The sequence below is a fragment of the Phyllostomus hastatus genome, unplaced genomic scaffold (genome assembly GCF_019186645.2).
Source record: "Phyllostomus hastatus isolate PE091 unplaced genomic scaffold, TTU_PhHast_1.1 phas_contig_254, whole genome shotgun sequence".
NCBI classification, from domain to species: Eukaryota; Metazoa; Chordata; class Mammalia; order Chiroptera; family Phyllostomidae; genus Phyllostomus; species Phyllostomus hastatus.
In genome coordinates, this window is record NW_025333810.1 from 5,454,706 (window position 1) to 5,475,822 (window position 21,117).

The window sequence follows — 21,117 nt, forward strand, 5'->3', positions numbered from 1 at the left end:
TGCATACTTAAAGCACTGATTCTCACAGTACTGGACATGTGGAGGGAAATAATCTGTTTTTTTTATTATTATAGTGATAATGGAATCTGAAGTGCATTTTCAGACTTTAGTGTTATCTTTGTTCTTAAAGTAATATTTTTAAACATTGATTTTTTTTTAGCTGCTTGGTCAATAAGTTTATTTATTTGTCTGAAAAATCTTCCAAGAAAATTGTGCTCTGGTTTATTAGCTCTCAGCAGCCTCTTCTGGGGTCTGAGGAAGCTTGTCATCTGGGCTACCCAGTCTCTCTTCTGGGTGAGAGACATTTTGGGATGGCCCTGCCTCTTTTTAACTTTTTTCTGAGGCTTCTTCTCACAGACTGAACTTTCTCATATAGCAGCATGAGCTTTCTCATACATCTCTTCCATCATGTCTGTGGTTACATTGTTCTTTATGCACTGAGAGAATTGTCTTGTAAGCATCTTCATCTTCTTCCATCAGGTAATGCATGTAACCTGCAGTGTTCTGACCCATGATGTGTTTCCAATGTATTTCTGCATTGGATTCCTTGCTTTCTGAATCATAACTAGGGAATCATTTGGTACTATGTGAGGGATAGACAAGCGTCCCTCCACAGCTCCCTTCAGGGGCCCCAAAACTTTATTTCTAGTAGTAGTTCTACAAAGCCTTGCATCCTAATAGCATAGCAGGTGAAGGCACCAGGATGACCATCAGTGCTTTCCTCATTGTACTCATCTCCAGTCACCTCCGTTTGGCCTTTGTAGAGCTATCCATGGGCAACCTATTGAGATGCTTGTGCAATGTGTATGTACAATGTGTTGCAGCATAATTTGTCAGGCCAACCTTCACACCTTTGGGGGTTCATGAGCATAAACTGCACTGACTGTCATATCTCCTTTTACATGGGCATAAGAAATCTGGCAAATGATATCTCCATTGGTTACATGATCTATCAGCCTGTATTTGGGTGTGTCATACTTATTTTTATCCCAGACAACCAAGCATTTCTGGGCATAGTAATCAGTTTTACCCTCTCATCATCTAAATTTCACTTGGTATCTTTTGAAGTAGGCCTTAATTTTGATAACTGTAACAAACTCCAATCTGTGGAAGGAATACCCACACCCATGTTTTATCACAGATCTTCATACCCAGCATAGCTCTGAGGGGTAAAATGGCCTAAGCGCTGATTTTTTTTAAACATTGATTCTTAAAAGAACATTTTGTTCTAACATCTCTGTAAATGTTAATGTGAAAGCATGATATTGTGTCTCCAGGAATAATGTCAGACTTAATCTAGCTACAGGGAAAAGCTGCTCTTGTGTTGTCCGATAGCTGTGTGGACCTTCAGTCTGTGTGCACATGACATCATCAGCTCATTGGCTCTAACACAGGGGTATGGCATTCTTGTGAAAGCAACATTAGCTTGCTCCTTTGCAGTCATCACAGTGGTGTCATTTACATTTATAAGTTTCGCTGTTTAAGGCTTTTTATAACTGTGCTGTATCAGTTTCCTTTGTTGTAAAACATGAAATATCAGTTCTTGGAATCAAATAATTATTCTTTGTCTTTAAAAATTGACTTTTAGAGAAATTAAGAGTAGTTAAGATGTCAACAGAGATGCAAATTCTTGACTTTCTTTTTCTAACAACAGTTGGAAGGAGCATACATTCATCCCTTCATTTTTGCAAAATTAATTGCATGTCCTTTATGTGATAGCTTCTTGATACACTCTTGAGCTATAGTGATGACTAAGATAAGTCTCTGCCTTCAAGGAGCTCCCAGTTGTCCAGGGAGCCTGAAAAATAAACAGATAATTATAATACAAGGTGACAGGTGACAATATAAGCTTGGACAGAGAACTAAGAAGCACTAAGGCAGGATTAGTACATCACGCCTGGGGGAAGCAGAAAGTATTGTAATATGGTAATTTAGGATGAAGTGAGATCATACACAAAATTATATTTTTAAGCAGAAATGTGGTTTTCTTACTGTAAATGAAGCCACATTTAACTATATCATATTACATATGTGATTTGCTTTCTGTGCCTTTTGGTGTCCTTGAGTGGAAGGGAATATTTGCATTTCCTTCACTTCTCTTGGAGGACTGGGCCACAGGATCGCTGTGAGTGGACAAAGATAATATAGACACTGTGAGCTGAGAAAGTCCTTTCTTTTTTAATTGAATTTGTTGGGATAACATTGGTTAATAAAATTACGTGGGTTTAAGTGTAAAATTTTATAATACGTCATTTGTATATTGCATTATGTGTTCACCATCCAAAGTCAAGTCTCTTCCCAACACCATTTATGCCCTCTTTACCCGGTTCTGCCTCCCCACACCCTTATGCCTCTTGTAATCACCATACTGTTGTCTATGTCTATGAGGTCTTTGGGTGTTTTTTTTCCCTTGGCTAATCCCTTCACATTTTTCACCCAAACTCCCCAACCCCCTCCCCTCTGACAGCTATCAGTCTGTTTTTTTGTATCTATGAGTCTGTTTCTACTTTGTTTATTTGTTCACTAGAGTCTTCATCATATGGTATTTGTCTTTCTCTGACTGGCTTATTTCACTTAGCATAACACTCTCCAGGTCCATCCATGCTGCCATAAAAGGTAAGATTTTCTTCTTTTTAACAGCCAAGTTGTATTCCATTGTATAAATGTACCACAGCTTTTTATCCACTCATCTACTGATGGGCACTTGGGTTGTTTCCAGGTCTTGGCTATGGTAAATAATGCTGCAGTGAACATAGGAGTGCATATGTTCTTTCAAATTCAGATTTTGGGTTTTTTCATATATATTCCCAGAAGTGGAATTGCTGGGTCATGAGGCAGTTCTGTTTTTAATTTTTTTAAGGTATCTCCATATGATTTTCCACAGTGGCTGCACCAATGCTCATTTTCATCAACAGTGCTGAAGGGTTCCCCTTTCTCCACATCCTCATCAGCACTTGTTGATTGTTGATTTGTTGATGATAGCCATTCTGACAGGTGTGAGGTGATATTTCATTGTGGTTGTAATTTGCATTTCTCTGATGATTAGTGACCTTGAGCATGTTTTCATGTCTGTTGGCCGCCTGTGGCGGCTTTGGAGAAGTGTCTATTCAGGTCTTTTGCTCATTTTTATATTGGTTTGTTTGTCTTTTGAATATTGGGTTGTATGAGTTCTTTATAAATTTGGGATATTAACCCTTTATAAGATGTATTGTTGGTGAATATGTTCTCCCATTCATTGGGTTGTCTTTTCATTTGGTTAATGGTTTCTTTTGTTATGCAAAACTTTTTAGTTTGATGTAGCACCATTTGTGTATTTTTCCTTTGTTTCCCTTGCTCAAGGAGATATATTAGAAAGAATAAAAGAAAGCCCTTTTCTAGGTGTCCTTTTCCCCTCTATCTAGGGACTAAGTTGTAATAAGTATGTATGGTACCAGATGGGTACTTGATTTATCATGGTGATCACTTCATAAGGTATATAAATATCTAATTGTACATCTGACACTAATGTAAAACATACTGATGATAATGACATACTTTTTATCAAGATAATCATGCAGAAAAAATTCTAACAATGCTTCATTGTTCTAAAAATATTTTAAAATATATTTCTTTTGGAATTGGCTTAAGGATAACTTTTTAACTAACCTAAAATCAGTCTTATTTTTTTGCAGTCAAATACTTTTTCACCAAGTTTGATCACCTACCACACTACCAGATTTCATTGTTAATGATTGTCTTTATGAAAATTAAATCTACTTGTAGAAGTTGATAATTGACTGACATTAGAAATGTTCTTAAATTCTCAAAGCAGATTTTAAAATGGATTCCCAAACTTGTTTTGAGCAAGATCAGTATTTGTGGGATAAGTTTGCTTTGAAATTGTGATTTAAAAAATCAGTAATATTATTTTATGGTCATGTATAATAGGCCCTAAACTTGGTTATATCTTGATTTTCTACCACAATTATAAAAATAAAACCAAAATTCCTATGTATAAGTCTTCCAAGGCCCACTTAAACAAGAAACAAGACAACATTCTTTTACTCTTAATTACAGAATAAAAAGAGAGCTATTCCATCAAATCACTAATTTTTTAGATCAGGTAAGAAAGTAATCTGTAGTTTTATAACTATATTCAGGTTATAGTTTTCTTCTTCATGACTTGGAAGGGCTTTTCTGTTACCAAATTTAACTTGCTGGAAACCTTTCCTGGGCAGAGAACTGGATGTGTGAGAAAGATTAATTATGTTTTATCCAGCTGTTATATACCCCTGTGAGTTTTGGCTTAGAATTTGTTTCCTCCCTCTGCTTTCTGACTTTATTTATGCGGCCAAGAGTTCACATGTAGAAATCACATTCTTGCTTTCATGAAGATTCTAAAGAAATCTTAAAGTTGGCTTTCAGCCACTTTACAAAGAGAAAATGCCTTCTTACTGATGAAATAACTCTTTTTGTTTATCTTACTTGTTGGATAACTGCAGTGAAATAATTGGCTGAAAAGTTTAGACATTTTCTTCTGGTCTTGACTTGGTACCACCAGAATATGTTTAAATGATCCTCTTTGATTTGGTAGTACTCTGAATGAAATGAAGTTTTTATTACTTTCAATGCATAAAGTCCATCATGGTATTGGTAGACTTGTTACCGAGAGTTAAGGGACCGTTTTGCCTTTATTCTCCTATAAATTCAAATTACTTGAAGTGTTTTGCTTCACATAGTAAGCAGAATGATTCTAGTGTAGTTACTTTACACTTCTGTTATCATAAATGCCAAAATATTTCATACTCACTTCATGATTAGATTGAGACAAATGAATTTTATTTTTGCTGCACTCAGTGCTATCCTATTATCATTTTAATTAACACTTTTAGATTTATATCAGGTGTGCAGGAACATTGTAAAGTTTAAATTTGAACTAACTATAGGTCTTTTAACTTTTTTTGTCCTGAATAAGAGTGCTGTCAGAGGCCACAATATTGGGTTTTCTGCTGTGGAACCCTCCTGGATCATTCTTTTAATCTTGAAAACAAGGAATTTGTAGTCAGATAAAATTTCTCTGAGAAGATACTATTTGATACAAAATGCCTAGTATATTTAAATAATTGTCAAGTAATTTAATAAAATTTTAACTCACAAGTGAAATTTTATGTTTAGTATTCTAACTTTACTAGGTTCTGATTTGTCAGGAGCATGTTTTAGATATTTTAATGTACTGAATAGAGTATATATTAGAATATTCTCTTCCTAAAGTAAGGTTTCTTATTGGCTAGTTTTTCTTACCATTAGTTTTTAATTTATAATGAAAGATTCAGTATTTTTCTTAATACATTATAAAATTACTAAGGCTTTAGGATAGACAGCATATATCTCATCGTATAAAGTAGATAACATTTATTAAACTGTGTCTCATACAAATGAGATTAATTGAAATGCAAATGATTAGTTTCCTTGGATTTGATAGATATTTATTTGTGAAACATGACTTTATAAAATATGTGTATTTTTTCTAAATGTTATGTTTTCATGTTATGTCATTGTGAGAAGTTTAATCAAATAAGTATTGATTTAATAGCAACTATGTATGTGTCAGACATTGTAAGACAGACAAAGCCCCTATACATGTGCAGCTTACATTTTAGAGGGAGGAGACATAGAAAGGTAAATACATTTAAAGATAATTGTAAGTTAGTATTTCTACAAAAGGAGATAAGCAAAGGGATGATGTCCTTAGGCCCAGAAGGAGTTTCCACTGCTCCTACCCTGGCTCCACTTTGTACTGTGCCTACAGTTGAGGGGTTTGTAGCATCTGGAATGTGTGCCATTTGTACTTGGTAAGTGCCCCTCGACACTAGGAGTTCAGATTTTCTGCCTCAGCAATCCTGAGTTTACTTTCATGGCCTGCCCAGATCTCCTACCCATCCTCTTGCCTGATGGGTGGCTAACAGGTGGGGGGCTGTCCATGGGATAAATGGATGCAGTTTGAATGTACAGGATGGGATATCTATAGGCATACGTGTGCGAGACTACTCGCGGAAATGATGGAATCATGAGTGAGAAGGAAAGAGGGAGGCTTAGAGTGTGAGGCCTGGAGCAGACTTTTCCTGTTTTGCCATGTTCAAGTGTAGAGCTCTTGAGAAGTGAATATTTGACTTTCCAGGTTTTGTTAGGAAATATATTTGTCAAACTGATGGTATAGACCATGTTATATTTAAGTTTGTTGAGTTGATATATAACTTTTACATATTTAGATATGGGATATTGGGCCCCACAAGTGTTAATGACATAATATAGATAAGTACTACCTTTTGCATTCCATTTTAGAAAGGATGGTCAGATAAAACTGTATCTCTTCTCTCTCTTTTTTTAAAGATTTTATTTTTTAGAGGGAGGGAAAGGTGGGGAGAAAGAAAGGGAGAGAGACATCAATAGGTTGGCTCTCACACACCCCTAACCATAGACCTGGCCCACAAACCAGACATGTGCCTTGACTGGGGAATCAAACTGGCTACCTTTCAGTTCACAGACCAGCACTCAACCCACTGAGCCACATCATCCAGGGCTGTATCTCTTCTTAGGAGATAAAATTTGAGTCAAAGACCAGGAGCATGAAAAAGGGTCACCTATGAAAGAAATTACAGAGATAAATAATAAGTTCCAGGTAGAGTGACTTAGTAATACAAATGTACAGAGGTTGAAAATAAACAATAACCAACTCCTTAGTCTGTATAAAGAATTAAAAGACCGCTTCAAAGGAGGGAATGGAATAAGGTAAGGAAAGGGCTGTAGGAACCAAATTATGCCCTAGCTTGCTATGGTAGAGTTTGCATTTTATTCCAAGACTAGTATGACACTATTTGAGTGTTTTAATAAAAGGAATGACAGGTTCTTAATTACATTTAAAAAAATTACTAACAATTCTCTCCACATGCATTCAAAATGTATATGAGGGGAGCATGAAAGCAAGAAATCTCAAGAGAGTGTTACAGTGGTCTTTGGGTTCAATATTGTTTGCTTTATCGGGAGAAGAAGGGGTGAATGCTAAGACTAAAAGGGAAAAGCTACACTTTTCATATTTTGCTCTTGAGGGATAAAGCTACTGTCTAATCCTCCTTTCTTGTTCATATTCTCACTGGATAATAATCTCCTAAGAACAGAATCTAGACTTTGCTCTCATTTTAATGAACCTTTTTGCCATTCACATTTTGTTTGTTAAACTGAATTCCATCAGCAGAAGGGATAAATCTATGACATGGGATTTATGGAAGAATAATGAGATGTTTCTTGTAAGAGTTAGATCAAATTGAACCTGAACATTTTCTTAGCTGGTTATTTTAGTCACTCAGTTCCCAGAACTTAGAAAGGGTATGTATCAGCATTTTTTTTTTTCATATACCAGCTGCACGTCTGCCTTTGGAGTGTTGGCTCCAACAGTTTTAGTCAAAAAGTGGTGCTCTAAAGTTTAGATGAATGAAAATGAATTGGAAAATATTTGTATATGTTCCAAGAGTTATACAGCATTTATTTCAATTGGTGATATACTAATAGAAAAAGAATTTCATCACCTAAGTAGGTAAATGTAGGTGAATTAAAAGTAAGTATCAAAATTCTCTTTATAAAGACAGGATAAAAGTATACCATACCCATAAAAACCTCTTTTTTTTTTTTTGGAACTTGCAAATTATAATGAAATATTTTCTAAGGTGATAATGCAAGTGTTTCTAAATAAGACCCATTTTGGGGAAAAGAGCTTTTGGATTATTTAGAATTAATTTATAGAGCATTAAAACAAGTATTCAATTACCAACATGAATGAATGACAAGACAGGCAAGACTACTTTGCATACTTGTCAATGAGAATTTTTATTCTAAAGTAACCCTAATAACTTTAATGACAAAACTGATCAAATTCTGAATAATCCCTGAACTCTAAAAATATGATATGTCCGAGATTTCTAAATGGAACAAATATGCTAAGCAGGCTAAGCAGGTAATGAAGCAGACTGACTGCAAACCTGTATATAAAAGAAAAGTAGAGGTGGCAATTATTTCTCAGTATGAATAGTAGAAAAATTATAGCCCCTGACAATCATTTTGTTCTGTGTTATGGCATTCTGTTAATTATTATTTCTTAGGATTATATGTTGAGCTTGTGGCTTCAAAATAAAGGCTCTGAAATGTCATTTGTCAATATGTTCAGAAGTTCATCTGTTTTAGGTGTTAAATCTTTGTGGTGAGAAATTTTTTCAAGTCTATATTTAAATTTTTGCCTTTTTTTCTTGCTATTACACTGAATGATTACTCCCATTCATTTAACCATGATGTAGTAAAGCTTATATTTCCACTATTTCTGGCACCTAAGTTGTCAACTTGGACCTACATTACATTGGCTCTTGCATGGAAATAGTTGTATTAGTGAATTTTCGTATACCTTTTTAGGCAGAAGTAATAAAGTAAAAAAAAAAAAATTAAGTGAAAATGTTGCATTAAAATCTCATTTTCTTTAGAGAACCTTTATTATTTGAATTTTGAATGTAAGGAAGATATGTAAGATTAGAATAAGAGCGTTTTGCAGCCACATTAGAAGTATTTTTAGGTGGGCCTTTTTCCTGGAGAACTGAATAAGAATCTTAGTGTGGTGTTTATTTATGTCATACTCCTAATCACTCTGACTTATTTGCTTGAGATTAATTTGAAATATGCCCCTGTATCCCCGTAAAGCCCTGTGAAGGGATGACTTTAGGAAGCAATTTGCAGCCATCCCAGGGCAATTTGGCAGGGACTGATTGGTGCAGTAAATAACAACCATCTGTACCCTGTGGCAGTCCACCAAGAAGCACGATTAGTCCCCTGCAGGCCGAGCAGATTGTGGCTAGTTGTCTTCTGCAGGTGAACAAAGGAGAAGCTGCTTATTTGCTGTTTTGTTCACTTCATTTAAAATAGCTACTTTTGTGAGGCCAAAATAATTTAAGATTTAGCTTTTAATATTTTAAGGCTGTAATTAGTTTTATTTTGTTATCCTTATAAATCATGCCCACTCTTATACCTAATCATGGCTAAACATGGTTTTACAAGAACATAATGTTCATGTTACAGTAATGGCTTACTTTTGTTGATTCCTTTAAATTTTTTAGAAAAATTGGCTCTGGCCAGTGTCACTCGGTTGGGCGCTATTCTATAAACAGAAAGGCTGCTGGTTCGATTCCTGGTCAGGGCACATGCCTGGGTTGTGGGTGTGGCCCCTAGTTGTGGCATGTGCAAGAGGCAACCAGTTGCTGCCTCACATCGATGTTTCTCTTCCTCTCTTCCTTTCTCTCTTTCTCTCTCTCTCTCTTGAATCAATAAATAGAAAAAAAATAAATTGTATAGAAAAATTGGTAAAGAGTTACTGCAGGAAAAGTGAAACTTTGTCATACATTATCTTCTGGAAAGAATGGTCTGAATAAAGCATGAGTCATATTTTTAGATTATAGGTTATACAAAGTAAAGTTTATATTCTGCCAGATATATAAAATCATTTTACTTGATTATAACTTGAAAGTTTTATTGTTATTTTATATTTTGTCCAAAAAGGATTGTGCAAAAGCTTTAAATTAAATTATAATCTAGTAAGTCAAGTGAATGAAGAGCAATCTATAATTGATTACATAGCAATAATTTGCTGAAAACAAAGTATAAAAAGTATAAACTACATAAAACAAAGTATAAACTATATGAAGTTAGAAATCTTTAGGCCCTCATTGGTGTATGTAGCTCAGTGGATTGAGTGCCATCATGCAAACCAAAAGATCACTGGTTCGATTTCCAGTCTAGGGCAAATGCCTAGTTTGCAGGCCAGGTCCCCAGTACAGGGTGCAAGAGAGGCAACCACACATTGATGTTTCTCTTCCTCCCTTCCCTTCTGTCTAAAAATAAATAAAACCTTTTTTAAAATAAGAAATCTTTAGGACTAGAACTTGAAAATTGAAATAGAATGTTACAATCCATTGTTTTAGCTAGATAAAACTGATAATCGCATGATAGTCATTCTCTGAACTTGAGAGAGTCATATGCATCACTTTAAATTATTATTTTTTGGCAAACACTACAATTAGAAAGGTTATCATCTTCACAATCAGAAAGATGTGTTTTCAAACACTGGTTCTGCCATTTTTTTACCTGAGTAACTTATCTCTCAAAACCTCAAAGCCAGCCCTGGCTGGAGTAGCTCAGTGGACTGAGCACGGGCTGCGAACCAAAGCATTGCAGGTCCGATTCCCAGTCAGGGCACATGCCTGGGTTGCAGGCCATGGCCCCCAGCAACTACACATTGATATTTCTTTCTCCCTCTCTCTCCTCTCTCAAAATAAATAAAATCTTAAAAAAAAAAAAAACAACCCTCAAAGCCCTCAGAGTGCCTTAGTTGTCCTACCATCACCCACTCATTCACTGATTGACTGGAAAGACTCACATAACTTAATATAAAGTTATACTCAAGGCCAAGATTTATTCCAGCAGAGGACACGTGCAGGAGCAGCAGGGGCAATAAGGAGAGGTCAAACACAGGCTTCCTTGCCCTATTTATGCAGGAATTGCATGGGCATGTCTTTCTTTCCACCTCCAAATTGCAGAGACATTTACAGTATGCTATTGCTCAGGAAATTATATTTGAGTCTTTGGAGTCCAGAGTTCCCACAGGTTGCTGAGCACATATCTGTCACGTGACCAGACATGGTAAACCAACCAGGAACCAGCTGCACCACATCACTCTTCATGTTTACTTTAAACATGCTGATGTGTTCATCTTGGCTTGTCACTTCAGGCCCATGAACTAACATTACTCAGTAACTTTCAGACATTCTAGTAGCTTCATTTTTCGCTTTGACTCATCATCAGGACTATGAAGATAAGCAGAAACAGAATAAAATGGACCTTCTCTGTTAATCCTTTCCTCACATAGAGTTATTGTGAAAGGTGAACAAGGTGGAATTGCCCGACAACCACTTTCATTATGTCTCTCCTATCCCATGTAGCCTTTTGTCTGCAGTGTCATCCTCTTTAGAGTGTCTGGGATACACAAAACAATCTTTGGAGGTGTGGGAAGAAAATATCAGAATTCATTTTAGATTAATTTTTTACCACATCCTTTTAGATGTCCCTCATCTGAGAATATTGTTGTCCTTCATTCCTACACATAGTGGCAGGTGACACTTCTTTAACACTTGAAAAATGTTATGCAACTTTCTTCTGAACTCCAGTTTCAGAGGAGGGATGAGTCCTTTGAATTGGTCTTTTCCTGTAGGCGTGTCCTTTCTCTCTGGCTGCTGTCAAGACTCTTCTTGGTCTTCAATTTTCAGATTAACTTTGGTATGTCTCAGCTTGGATTTGGGGGTTTATCCTACATAATGTTCTGTAAGCTTTTTGAACATTTGCATGTTTGTGTCTTTCACCAAATTTGGGGAACTTTAGCCATTATTTCAAATTGTCTTTCAACATCACTCTTTTTCCTCCTTTTCCGGGTCTGTGATGAAAACAAATGTGGGATTTTTTGTTATTGTCCCACAGGTCCCTTAGGTTGTTTAATTCCCCCCAAATCTATTTTCTTTTTGTTGTTTAAGTTGGGTAAATTCTGTTAACTTGTCCTCAAGTTCAGTCATTCTATCTTCTGTTATCTTTACTACAAGTCCATTCTGTGAGTTTTTCCTTTTCAGTTCTATATTATCATTTTTAAAAATAATTCTGTTTCTATTGCTGAAACAATCTGTTTTCATTTGTTTCAAGAGAATTTGGTTGTTGGAAGCATTTTTGTGGCTGCTTTAAAGTCCCTGTCAGATAATTCCAACATCTGATCTGTCTCAGCATTGGTGTCAGTTGACTATCTTTTCTCACTCAGTTTGTGATTTCCGGGCTATTGGTATTGATTTTTCATTGTACCCTGGACATTTCATCTGTTTTGTTAGGAGACTTTTGCTTCTATTTAAATTTCTTATTTTTGCAGTTACCTTGTTTAGGTTTAGCATGCCTGTCCTGGCCTAGTTTATGGGCTGTGATTTCGGTGCCAGTTTTAGTTTTAGACCCTTTGTAACATTAATATGGTTTTCTCAGTTATTTGGTTCCCACTTGCTCCTTTAGAGGTGTGTTGGGATGGATAGAGTTTCCTCTGGCTGGACTGTCAGGTATTTCACTGACAAACAGGAGTCTCAGGCACATGGGCTATTTGGTGTTTGGCTGGCTGAATTCCCTGCCTCTGGGGAATGGAGAGTGTTTTCTGGACGGAGTGCTGGTTGTGGGGTATGGGATCCTCCCTGTCAGTGCCTCTTGCTCCCCATGTCTAGGCAGGAAATGAATGTCTTCATTCTGTGGGGACAGAGAGGCTTCCTGGGCCAGGCTGCTTTTTCTGGCCATGTTTCCCTTATAGTGAGACCTAGCTACCTTGCTATTTTTCAGTTGGTGAAGGAGATAGCAGGCCCACAGGGACTAAGAGACTTGCCAGCTTGGTTGCTTGTTGTACTGGGGTCCATCTTGCTGGTGCTTCTTGGCCATCTCACTATATTATGGTAGGCAGGGGAGTCTCAGGCCCTGTAGGAGATGGAGCACTTCACCTGACTGCTTATTGTTAGCTGGCCTCCCAGGCCATCCCCTTGCAGCTGGTGTTGGGGAGGATTACCATGGGATCCAGGAGATGAAGTGACCTACCTGGGCTGCCTTCTGTGGCTAGGTTGAGAGTCTAGCCTCCTTCTGTTGTTTGGTGGGGACATAGTCTTCCTGCCTCTGTTGTTTCCCTAATCCTAGGATGTCAAAGAAATTCGCCTTCCTCTTACCACCTTTCAGAGTTCTTTGGTTTCCCTAGCACTATTTCCAGGGTTTATAGGCATACTTAGAGGAAAGGAGCAGGTCAAATTGTGTTTACACCAGTTTGTCCAGTGACCACATCACTTCAATTTCTCTTTTTGAGGATTCTGTATATCAGACATTGGTATAGTAGAGAGTCACATGTTTAAGAATTAATGGGTTACACACACATGCATGTGCACACACACACAAAAGTTTAGCAACTTGTGGTTTTAAGGTTGAATGAATGATAGGTTGCTGAGCATTTTAAGCTCTCTGTGGTTATTCAGCAAGTATGTTTAGTTTTTCACTCAACATGGTTCCCCTTAAGAACTCTGCTTCCACCATATCAGCATATTCATTCGACCTAGATTTCCACTTCTTTTTGAAGGTTAGTCTTTGCTGAAGTCATTGTTTCCTTTTGGTATATCAGAATTATGTCCATGTTCAAGGCTTTTCTCAAATTCTACCTCTTTTTGAGTAGAGGTACGGGCACAATACGGGTGCTGTTAGTACTCATGATACTTAACAGAGTACACTCTTAAGTGTTTATCTTTTTTGTTGTTTTTTTTTGAGATGAAATTTCCTAGAGAATCAATGCTAGCAATGATGTTTAGATTCTTAAATTTATCTACAGTGTGTCCAATGTGTAGGTCATAGCCACCATTTAGCAAGAATCTAATGTACAATACCCTTATTCCCTGAGATTTTTATTTAAAAATTTCCAAGACTCTTTCTCCCCAGGCTTTCACTTCTTCCTCTCAAGTGTAATGGTAGCATTGAGTTAAATAGGCTCGGTGGCTACTGTGGCCTGTGGTGGAGGCAGCTCCTTGGTAAATTGGGAGCCTGTTTGCTGGGAATGAAATAAACAAACCCTCCAGTTTGAGGAAAGGTTAGGGAGAAGAAAGCTGGTACTGGTGGGATGACGGCAACCACCACCATAGGTAAAAGAATCACAGGCATTCCTGCCAACGGCCTAGCTTCTTTGCCTGCACAGGAGCACATGCCCCTGTGCCTTATTTTTTCACCCAGAACAGCTTCCACTTAAGTATTGCCTTCTCCTTTCAAGGATCCTGGACAGTGCAGAATGTTTTCCCTTCAAATATATTAGATATGACTTCTGACCACCTCAAGTAAGAACTCTGGTTTTCTCTATCAGCTTGTAGGAAGTTAAGGGAAAGTTATGAGAGATTTGGGAAACCTTTCCATCTTTTCTGTGAAGTTAATTTTAACTGTCTTCATAATATTGACCATATGTGCCTCAGTGTTCCAGCTCTATAGTATTCACACTTCTTTCTCAGTCTCTTTACTTTTCATAGGCTTATAATAAAGCCGTTGAGAACAGAAAGTATGTTTAACTTATCTTTGAATTCCTTGCAGAAATTAGTATATGAATGTATACAGTAAGATGTATTTGGAGCTTGCTCTGAGCTGTCTCTCGGCCTCCATTCTTTGCCCAGCATGCTTTATCACTGCTTTGGCTTTCTTGTAGTAAGTTGGCATAGCCAGGTACATCCCATGTTGTTTTGTACCTTCTTATGGATTATATTGTGCCTCAAAATGAGTCCCGGAAAATTCTCTTCTAATAGTCTCTTCAACTATAGAGAGCCCATTCATGTATATTATATGAACTAGACCAGATTTCCTGACTGCTCTCTTCAGGAGTCTTGCTTCTCTGCAAGAGAGTGTAATTATATTTTATTGTCTTATTGCTATGGTACTAGCAAGCTAGGTTTGAACAGTATCTCAACTGTATATATCTAGTTTTCACTCTTCTGTTTACTATTTCTTTTTTGCATTATTTCTGAAAAGAAAAAAGACATCTCACATCAGTTAATTTTATTTACAATTCTGGGACTAGAATGGATGGGGTTAAAGTTGTAAGGTAAAATGATTATACTGAATAAACTTTCAAGTTTCTGTGAGTTAAATATGCTTTCTCTATGATAATATTTATTATTGTATCTTTCATTTTGAGGAAGATATATAAAAATTCTTTTAATATAAGGAGCTAACTTAGAAATTACCTAACTGCTTAGTTATGAATTTTAACCTCAATTGTGTTTCAGAAAATTCTTTCCCTTATTTTGTAAAGCATTTTAATTGATATTGCTTCTTTCTGTTTCAGCCTCTCCTACCTTTTGTCCATATTTTCTAGTTAATCTCTGAGAACCAGAAGTTTTTCTGAGAAATAAGAAACAAGGATTCTGAGAAATAAGAAACAAGGATTGAATTAGCAAATAGGATTGTTACGGAATTTTGTCCTAGAATATGGTGCTAAGATTGGATTTACTGTTAAGGGGCCTTCTTATTTCTGTTGCTCAATTTAAACTTTCATTCTTCTCTACTTTGAAATTTTTGCATAAAACGTTAAGCTAACCCTGGCTATTTAAATTCATTTCTTACCATTGATTTTGAGTATAAATCACTTCTTTCTTATATAATTACACTTTTCCTGAAAGTATGTGTTTCATAAAGATTTGTCACTTTATCCAGATACAAAATTTGGCCTCAAGATACTATAAAATTATATTATTCCTAAGAAAATGGAATTAATTACAATACTTGGCAAATTGCACATTATTTATAGGCAACTTTTAAGGATCCCAAGAATTTAAACAATTCAATGTGTTTTTTAAATTTTTTATTAACACCCTTGGAAGATCTTTAGTGAGATATTAAAAGAGCTTTCTAATATAATTCATTATTGTTATTTATACTTCACACATGGAAAGAGTTCAATCATCTATTTAGAAATAGATATAAAGTATATTCTGATGAATTTTTGAAAAAAAAACCTGAAAGCTACTTTATGCTAGTACTGTTAAGCTTAGTTAATGAATATGGATATTACAACTAGAGCGCACTGGAGAATATGCTTCTTCCAAGTGATGAAACACTGCCTCTCTTGATAATGAGGGCCAATTCCAGGTGCATATTATATCATAAATCTTCCCAACTAGAGGTTGGAAGCACAGGTGTGTACTACAAAATATTACATACAAGTTTCAGGATGAGGTCAGTAAAAACAGTACTCACATTAAATATTAACGTAAAACACATATGTTAATATCTATAAACTATTTAAGTATTTGTTTAACTTACATAAACCATCTAGTTATTGTTTAGCTTGCCTGTTAAATTAGAATAGTTTATTTCTTTTATTTACCAAAATATATGTAACTGGTGTTATGTGTATTTGTGTAAAGAAATATCTTCTACATACATTTCAGTGAGTAGTTTAGACTGTGCTTGCAAACATGTGTCTGTGGGGAGTAAAGACAGAAAGAGGCAATGTCAGACAGACTTGTACTCTGGAAAGACAGGATTCCTTAAGGGCCAGAGCGAGAGGAAGGTCTGGAGATGAGTGGTTCTTAAGCCTCAAGATCAGATACATGACCTAATAGTTTTGTTTGAGACAACTTTGTTAGATTGTATTGTGACAGCTGTCATATCAGAGTACATTAAAAAAATACTTATTGAAATTGGTGAACTTTTGTGTAGCCACTTTAATGTTGAATGGAAAAACATATCAATTTTCAGCATATTGTGCTTTATTATTTCAAGAAAGGTAAAAACACAACTGAAACACACAAAAAAGATTTGTGCAGTGTATGGAGAAGGTGCTGTGAGTGATCAAACATGTCAGAAGTGGTTCGCAAAGTCCTGTACTGGAGATTTCTCCCTGGACGATGTTCCACGATCGGGTAGACCAGTTGAAGTTGATAGTAATCAAATTGAGACATTAATTGAGAACAATCAACATTCTACCATGAGGGAGATAACCAATATACTAAAAATATCCAAATCAATGAAGTATTGGTGAAAATGAAAAATGTGTCCTTTATTTTATGGAGAAAACCATACTTTTTGGACAACCAAATGTGTCCCCCTGGCCTATCTAAACAAGCTAAGCTTGTCAGACCAATTAGACCAGTTGCAAACCATTAGTAGAGAAACTCACCCTGGGATCCCAGGGGATTTTCAGATCTTAATCAGTAAATTATAAATCTGACTGTCCTTATCTTGTCTTAGAGCCAAAAATCAGATCCAGGCATGTTAGAAATGAAGATAGAGTTTTTTCATTCCAGCTATAAATCAACTCTACCTTGCATTGATTTCACTATTTTTAAATTTTCAATTTTACTTACTTTTGCTTTTTCTATTATTTTCTTCTGCTACCTGTAGGGTTAGTTTGCTCTTCTTTTTCTAGCTTCTTAAGGTAGAAATTTAAATGATTAACTTGAGACCTTTCTTGTTCTCTAATATAAAAAGCTCTAAATTTCCCTGTAACTACTTGCATTATAACCTGAAAATTTTGATATGTGGTTTTCATTTTTGTTCAGTTCACATTTTTTCTGATTTCTCTTATAAGACTATTTCTTTTATCCATGAATCATTTAAAAGCAAGTTGTTTAATTTTCAAGTATTTGGAAATTGTCCCATTAATTCTGTTAATGATTTCTAGTTTAATTGTACTATTGGCAGAGAGCATGCCTTGTATGATCTCATTTATTTTATGTTGTGGTTTTTGTTTTATGATTCAAGTTAATGATATGCATTAATTTGGTAAATTTTCCTTGTGCAATTGAAAAGAGGGTTTTAGTCCTGACCAGTGTGGCTTAGTTGGTTGGGCGTTGTCCCATAAAGCAAGGGGTTGCTGGCTCCATTCCCAGCCAGGGCACATGCCTGGGTCACAGGTTCTGTCCCCAGTTGGGGTGTGTTCGAGAGGTGACCGATCAATGTTTCTGATGTCAGTGTTTCTCTCCCCCTTTCCCCCTCCCTTCCCCTGTCTCTAAAACTACATAAATAAAATCTTTTTTAAAAAAAAAACAAAAAGAGGTTTTTTTCTGTTGTCATTGAGTAGAATTTTACTATAAATGTCAGTATGATTCACATCAATATGATTCACTTAGTTGATGTTATTCGGTTATTTTATATTCTTGCTGATTTTCTCTTTACTACAATTTATTACTGAAAAAGGATCGTTAAAGTCTCCAATTACAATTGTGAAATTGTCTTTCTCTTTTCAGTTCTGTCAATGTTTCCTTAATTTTGAAGTATTTGTGATTGAAGCCTAGACATTTGGGATGATCATGTTTTCTTGGTTAATTGAAACTTAATTATTATTATGTGATTTTCCTCTTTATTCATTTGTGTGTAATTTTCTTTGCTCTGTAGTCTACGTTGCCTGACATTACCATTGATGTTCCAGTTTTATTATCATTTATGTTACATTTTATATTTATTTCCATCCTTTTACTTTTTATAGAAAAAATAAAGAGTTCCTTTAGAAAGCATAGAGTTGACTGCTTTTGAAACTCTTTCTTACAATCTGTCTATTAAATGATGTATTTAAATAATTTATATTTAAGTAATTATTGGTATGTTTGGATTTCAGACTGTCATTTTATTTGGACTCTGTTTTTTGTTTCTCTTTCTCCTATCATACCAAAAACAAAACACTTTTTACTGTCCATTAAATTTTTTCTCCTGAATTTTTGATTATACAGCTTTGTACTTTTTTTTTGTGGTTGTTCTAGGAATTACCAAAATCATCTTTAACTTTTCACAGTTACAAAGAGTCAATATTGTAACATTCTACTTGAAGTAGAATGCAGAAAAAGGATCTGTGTCCCTTTCCCTCTTTGTTGTACGTAAGTATTGAATCTCTGTCAATCTGAAAACTCATCAGAAAATTATCATTTTTCTTTCTACCTGTTGAACACATTTTAGAGAACTCGAGAAGAAAACTCGGTAATATTTATTCAGCTATTTACCACTTTTCTTATTCTTTTATTCCTGTTATCCTGAGTTTTCTTGTGGCTGAGAACTTCCTTTAGTGATTTTTTTTAAAGAGTAATTCTTCTGGCAGCAAATTTCTTGGTTTTCCTCTATCCGAGAATATTTTTATTTTACCCTCATTCCTGAAAGATATGTTTCTGGTTATAGTAACCTGGATTTGACAGCTTTTTAAACAAATACTTTTAAACTGTTGTTCCAATTGGTCTTGGCCTCCTGGTTTCTGTTTATAAATCCCCAGTCATTCTGATTGTTGTTCCCCTGTAAATAATGGGTCATTCCCTCTAGCCGCTTTAAAGGTTTTTTCGTTGTCTTTGGTTTAGTGAGTTTGGGGTTAATATCGCTTCAAATATTTCTCAGTGCTGTCGTCCTCTTTACTTTCTGACTTTGATATGAATGTTAGACCTACTGGTATTGTCCCACAGATCTTGGAACTATTCATTTTTTTCTGCTTTTTTCCCCCTCTGTGGCTTACAGTGGATAATTTGTATTGACTACTGAAATTTCATATAATTTCCATGCGTCATAAATTTTTCATTTTTAACTGTTTAAAAATGCAAAAAACATTCTTAGTTCATGGTCCATGCAAAGACAGGCAGTGAGCCAATTTGGCCTAAGCTTAGTTTGCCACTTCCTGATTTAGTCCCACCACTGATGGATAGGATTAGAAGGTAGGTTTTAATTCCTTCCGTTTTCAGGCTGCCTTTTTTACCACAGTGTGGTATCTTTGAGGTCCTTGTTAAAAGTCTGGTGTATCTGATCAGGGCCCGTTCTCCTTGGCACAACCAAAATTCCAATTTTTTTTTTTTGCTTATTTTTTTTCTCTTTTGCCTATTGGCTTCTGCTTTCACAATCAAAATACTTAAGGTAAAAGTAGCCCCAAAAGATTTACTTGGCTTTTCTTTATCTAACTATAGCTTTTTAGTTCTTCACTATTTTAGAGCTCTGTTTCAGTGGTTTGCTCTGAACAAATTGAGTTTTTCAACTTTAAAATAAGAACTTTCTTGCCTGCCAGACTGTATTCTTTGATGACTGGCTTTTGATAATATGTGGAGGTGAAATTAACCCCCAAAGTGCTACTCAAATGAAAAGTAGCATTTTTTATCCTTGCTTATTTTTTAAAAATCAACTTTATTCATATATAGGTTATATATGATAAAATGTACATGTTTTAAAAGTATAGATCAATGAAATATCAAAAAGTTAAACATTTTTGTAACCCACAGTTTCTTCTTTGCCCTTTGCAGTCAACCTTCAACCCCTGCCTCAGGCAAACACTGCCACAATTTATAGTATTATAGATTAATTGTCCATCTCTAGAAGTTTATATAAATGGACTCATTATGTATGTATGATTGCATGCATGTATATAGAGTATATTAGCGCTTGTTAGCTCCACAGAATATTTTTGCAAAAACTCTGCTCTTGTTCTCATCCCTTGTAAACTCCTATGTATTGCTGAATAATAATTGTCTAAATATACCAAGATTTGTTTATCAGTTCTCCTTTTGCTGAACATTGGATTGTTTCTAGTTTTTGAATATTATAAATACAGCTGCCTACAACATTTTTGGTGGATGTTTTCATTTCTCATTAACACACCTACGAGTGTTAATTTCTGAATCATTAAGTAGATGTCTATTTAACTGTATAAGAAGCTGCCAAATTGTCTTTCAGATGGCTTGTATCATGTTACATACTCACTAACAGTGTATGAGGAGTCCAGTTTTTCCTCATCTTTGCAATCTTGTATTGTTAACCTTTCTAATTTTAGTATTCTCATAGGTGTGGAATAGCATCTAATTGTGGCTTGTATTTGTATATCACTGAGGACTAGTGATGATAAACATTTTTGATGTGCTTATTGTTTATTGCACATCTTCTTAAATTTTTTTACCCAAATTCTTAAATCAAGTTATTGTCTTGTTATTGAGGTATGAGTTCTCTCTATCGTTTACATACAAATTATCAGATATATGCTTTGCAAAAATGTTCTCTCAGATTGTAGTTTGCCTTTTCATTTTTTAAAAAATGATGCCTTTGAAGAACAAGTGTTTCTAATTGTGATAAATTCCAATTATTTGAGGGTTTTTTGTTAGTACTTTATGTGCCTGTCTAAAATATTTGTCTACTCACTTGGTTGTAAAGATATTCTATGTTTTATTTTAGCACCTTTATAGCTCTAACTTTGCATTTAGATTTAAAGCCTATACATGTAAACTGTCATTTTTTAAATCAGAATTGTTCCCTTTTTGATCTAACAGAGGATGGTGTTTGAGTGTCCTGTGCTGTTTCTGAAAGTACGTCAGATGGCTATCCAGGACATGTTAAGCTGTAGTTAGGTGGCTTTTCACTTCAAGATGTTTGTTTACTTGCTATATTTTATTTTATAGATCATAATTATATTTTGACATGTGTAATGGGGGAATACTGTATTTTAACACTAATTAAAATTAAATTCTGAATAAAATGTATCACTCCAGGATTTTCTTTTCCTTCTCCCTGTCT

General features: G+C 35.3%; 1 protein-coding gene and 1 pseudogene across 4 annotated transcripts in view; one reads left to right on the forward strand and one right to left on the reverse strand.

Annotated features, from left to right (window-relative positions):
- The window catches only part of FER (FER tyrosine kinase), a 399,749-nt gene that overhangs the window by 248,041 nt on the left and 130,591 nt on the right, over positions 1 to 21,117 (forward strand). The gene's annotated exons all lie outside the window — the stretch shown is intronic.
- On the reverse strand, positions 69 to 4,794 carry LOC123818034 (annotated as a pseudogene).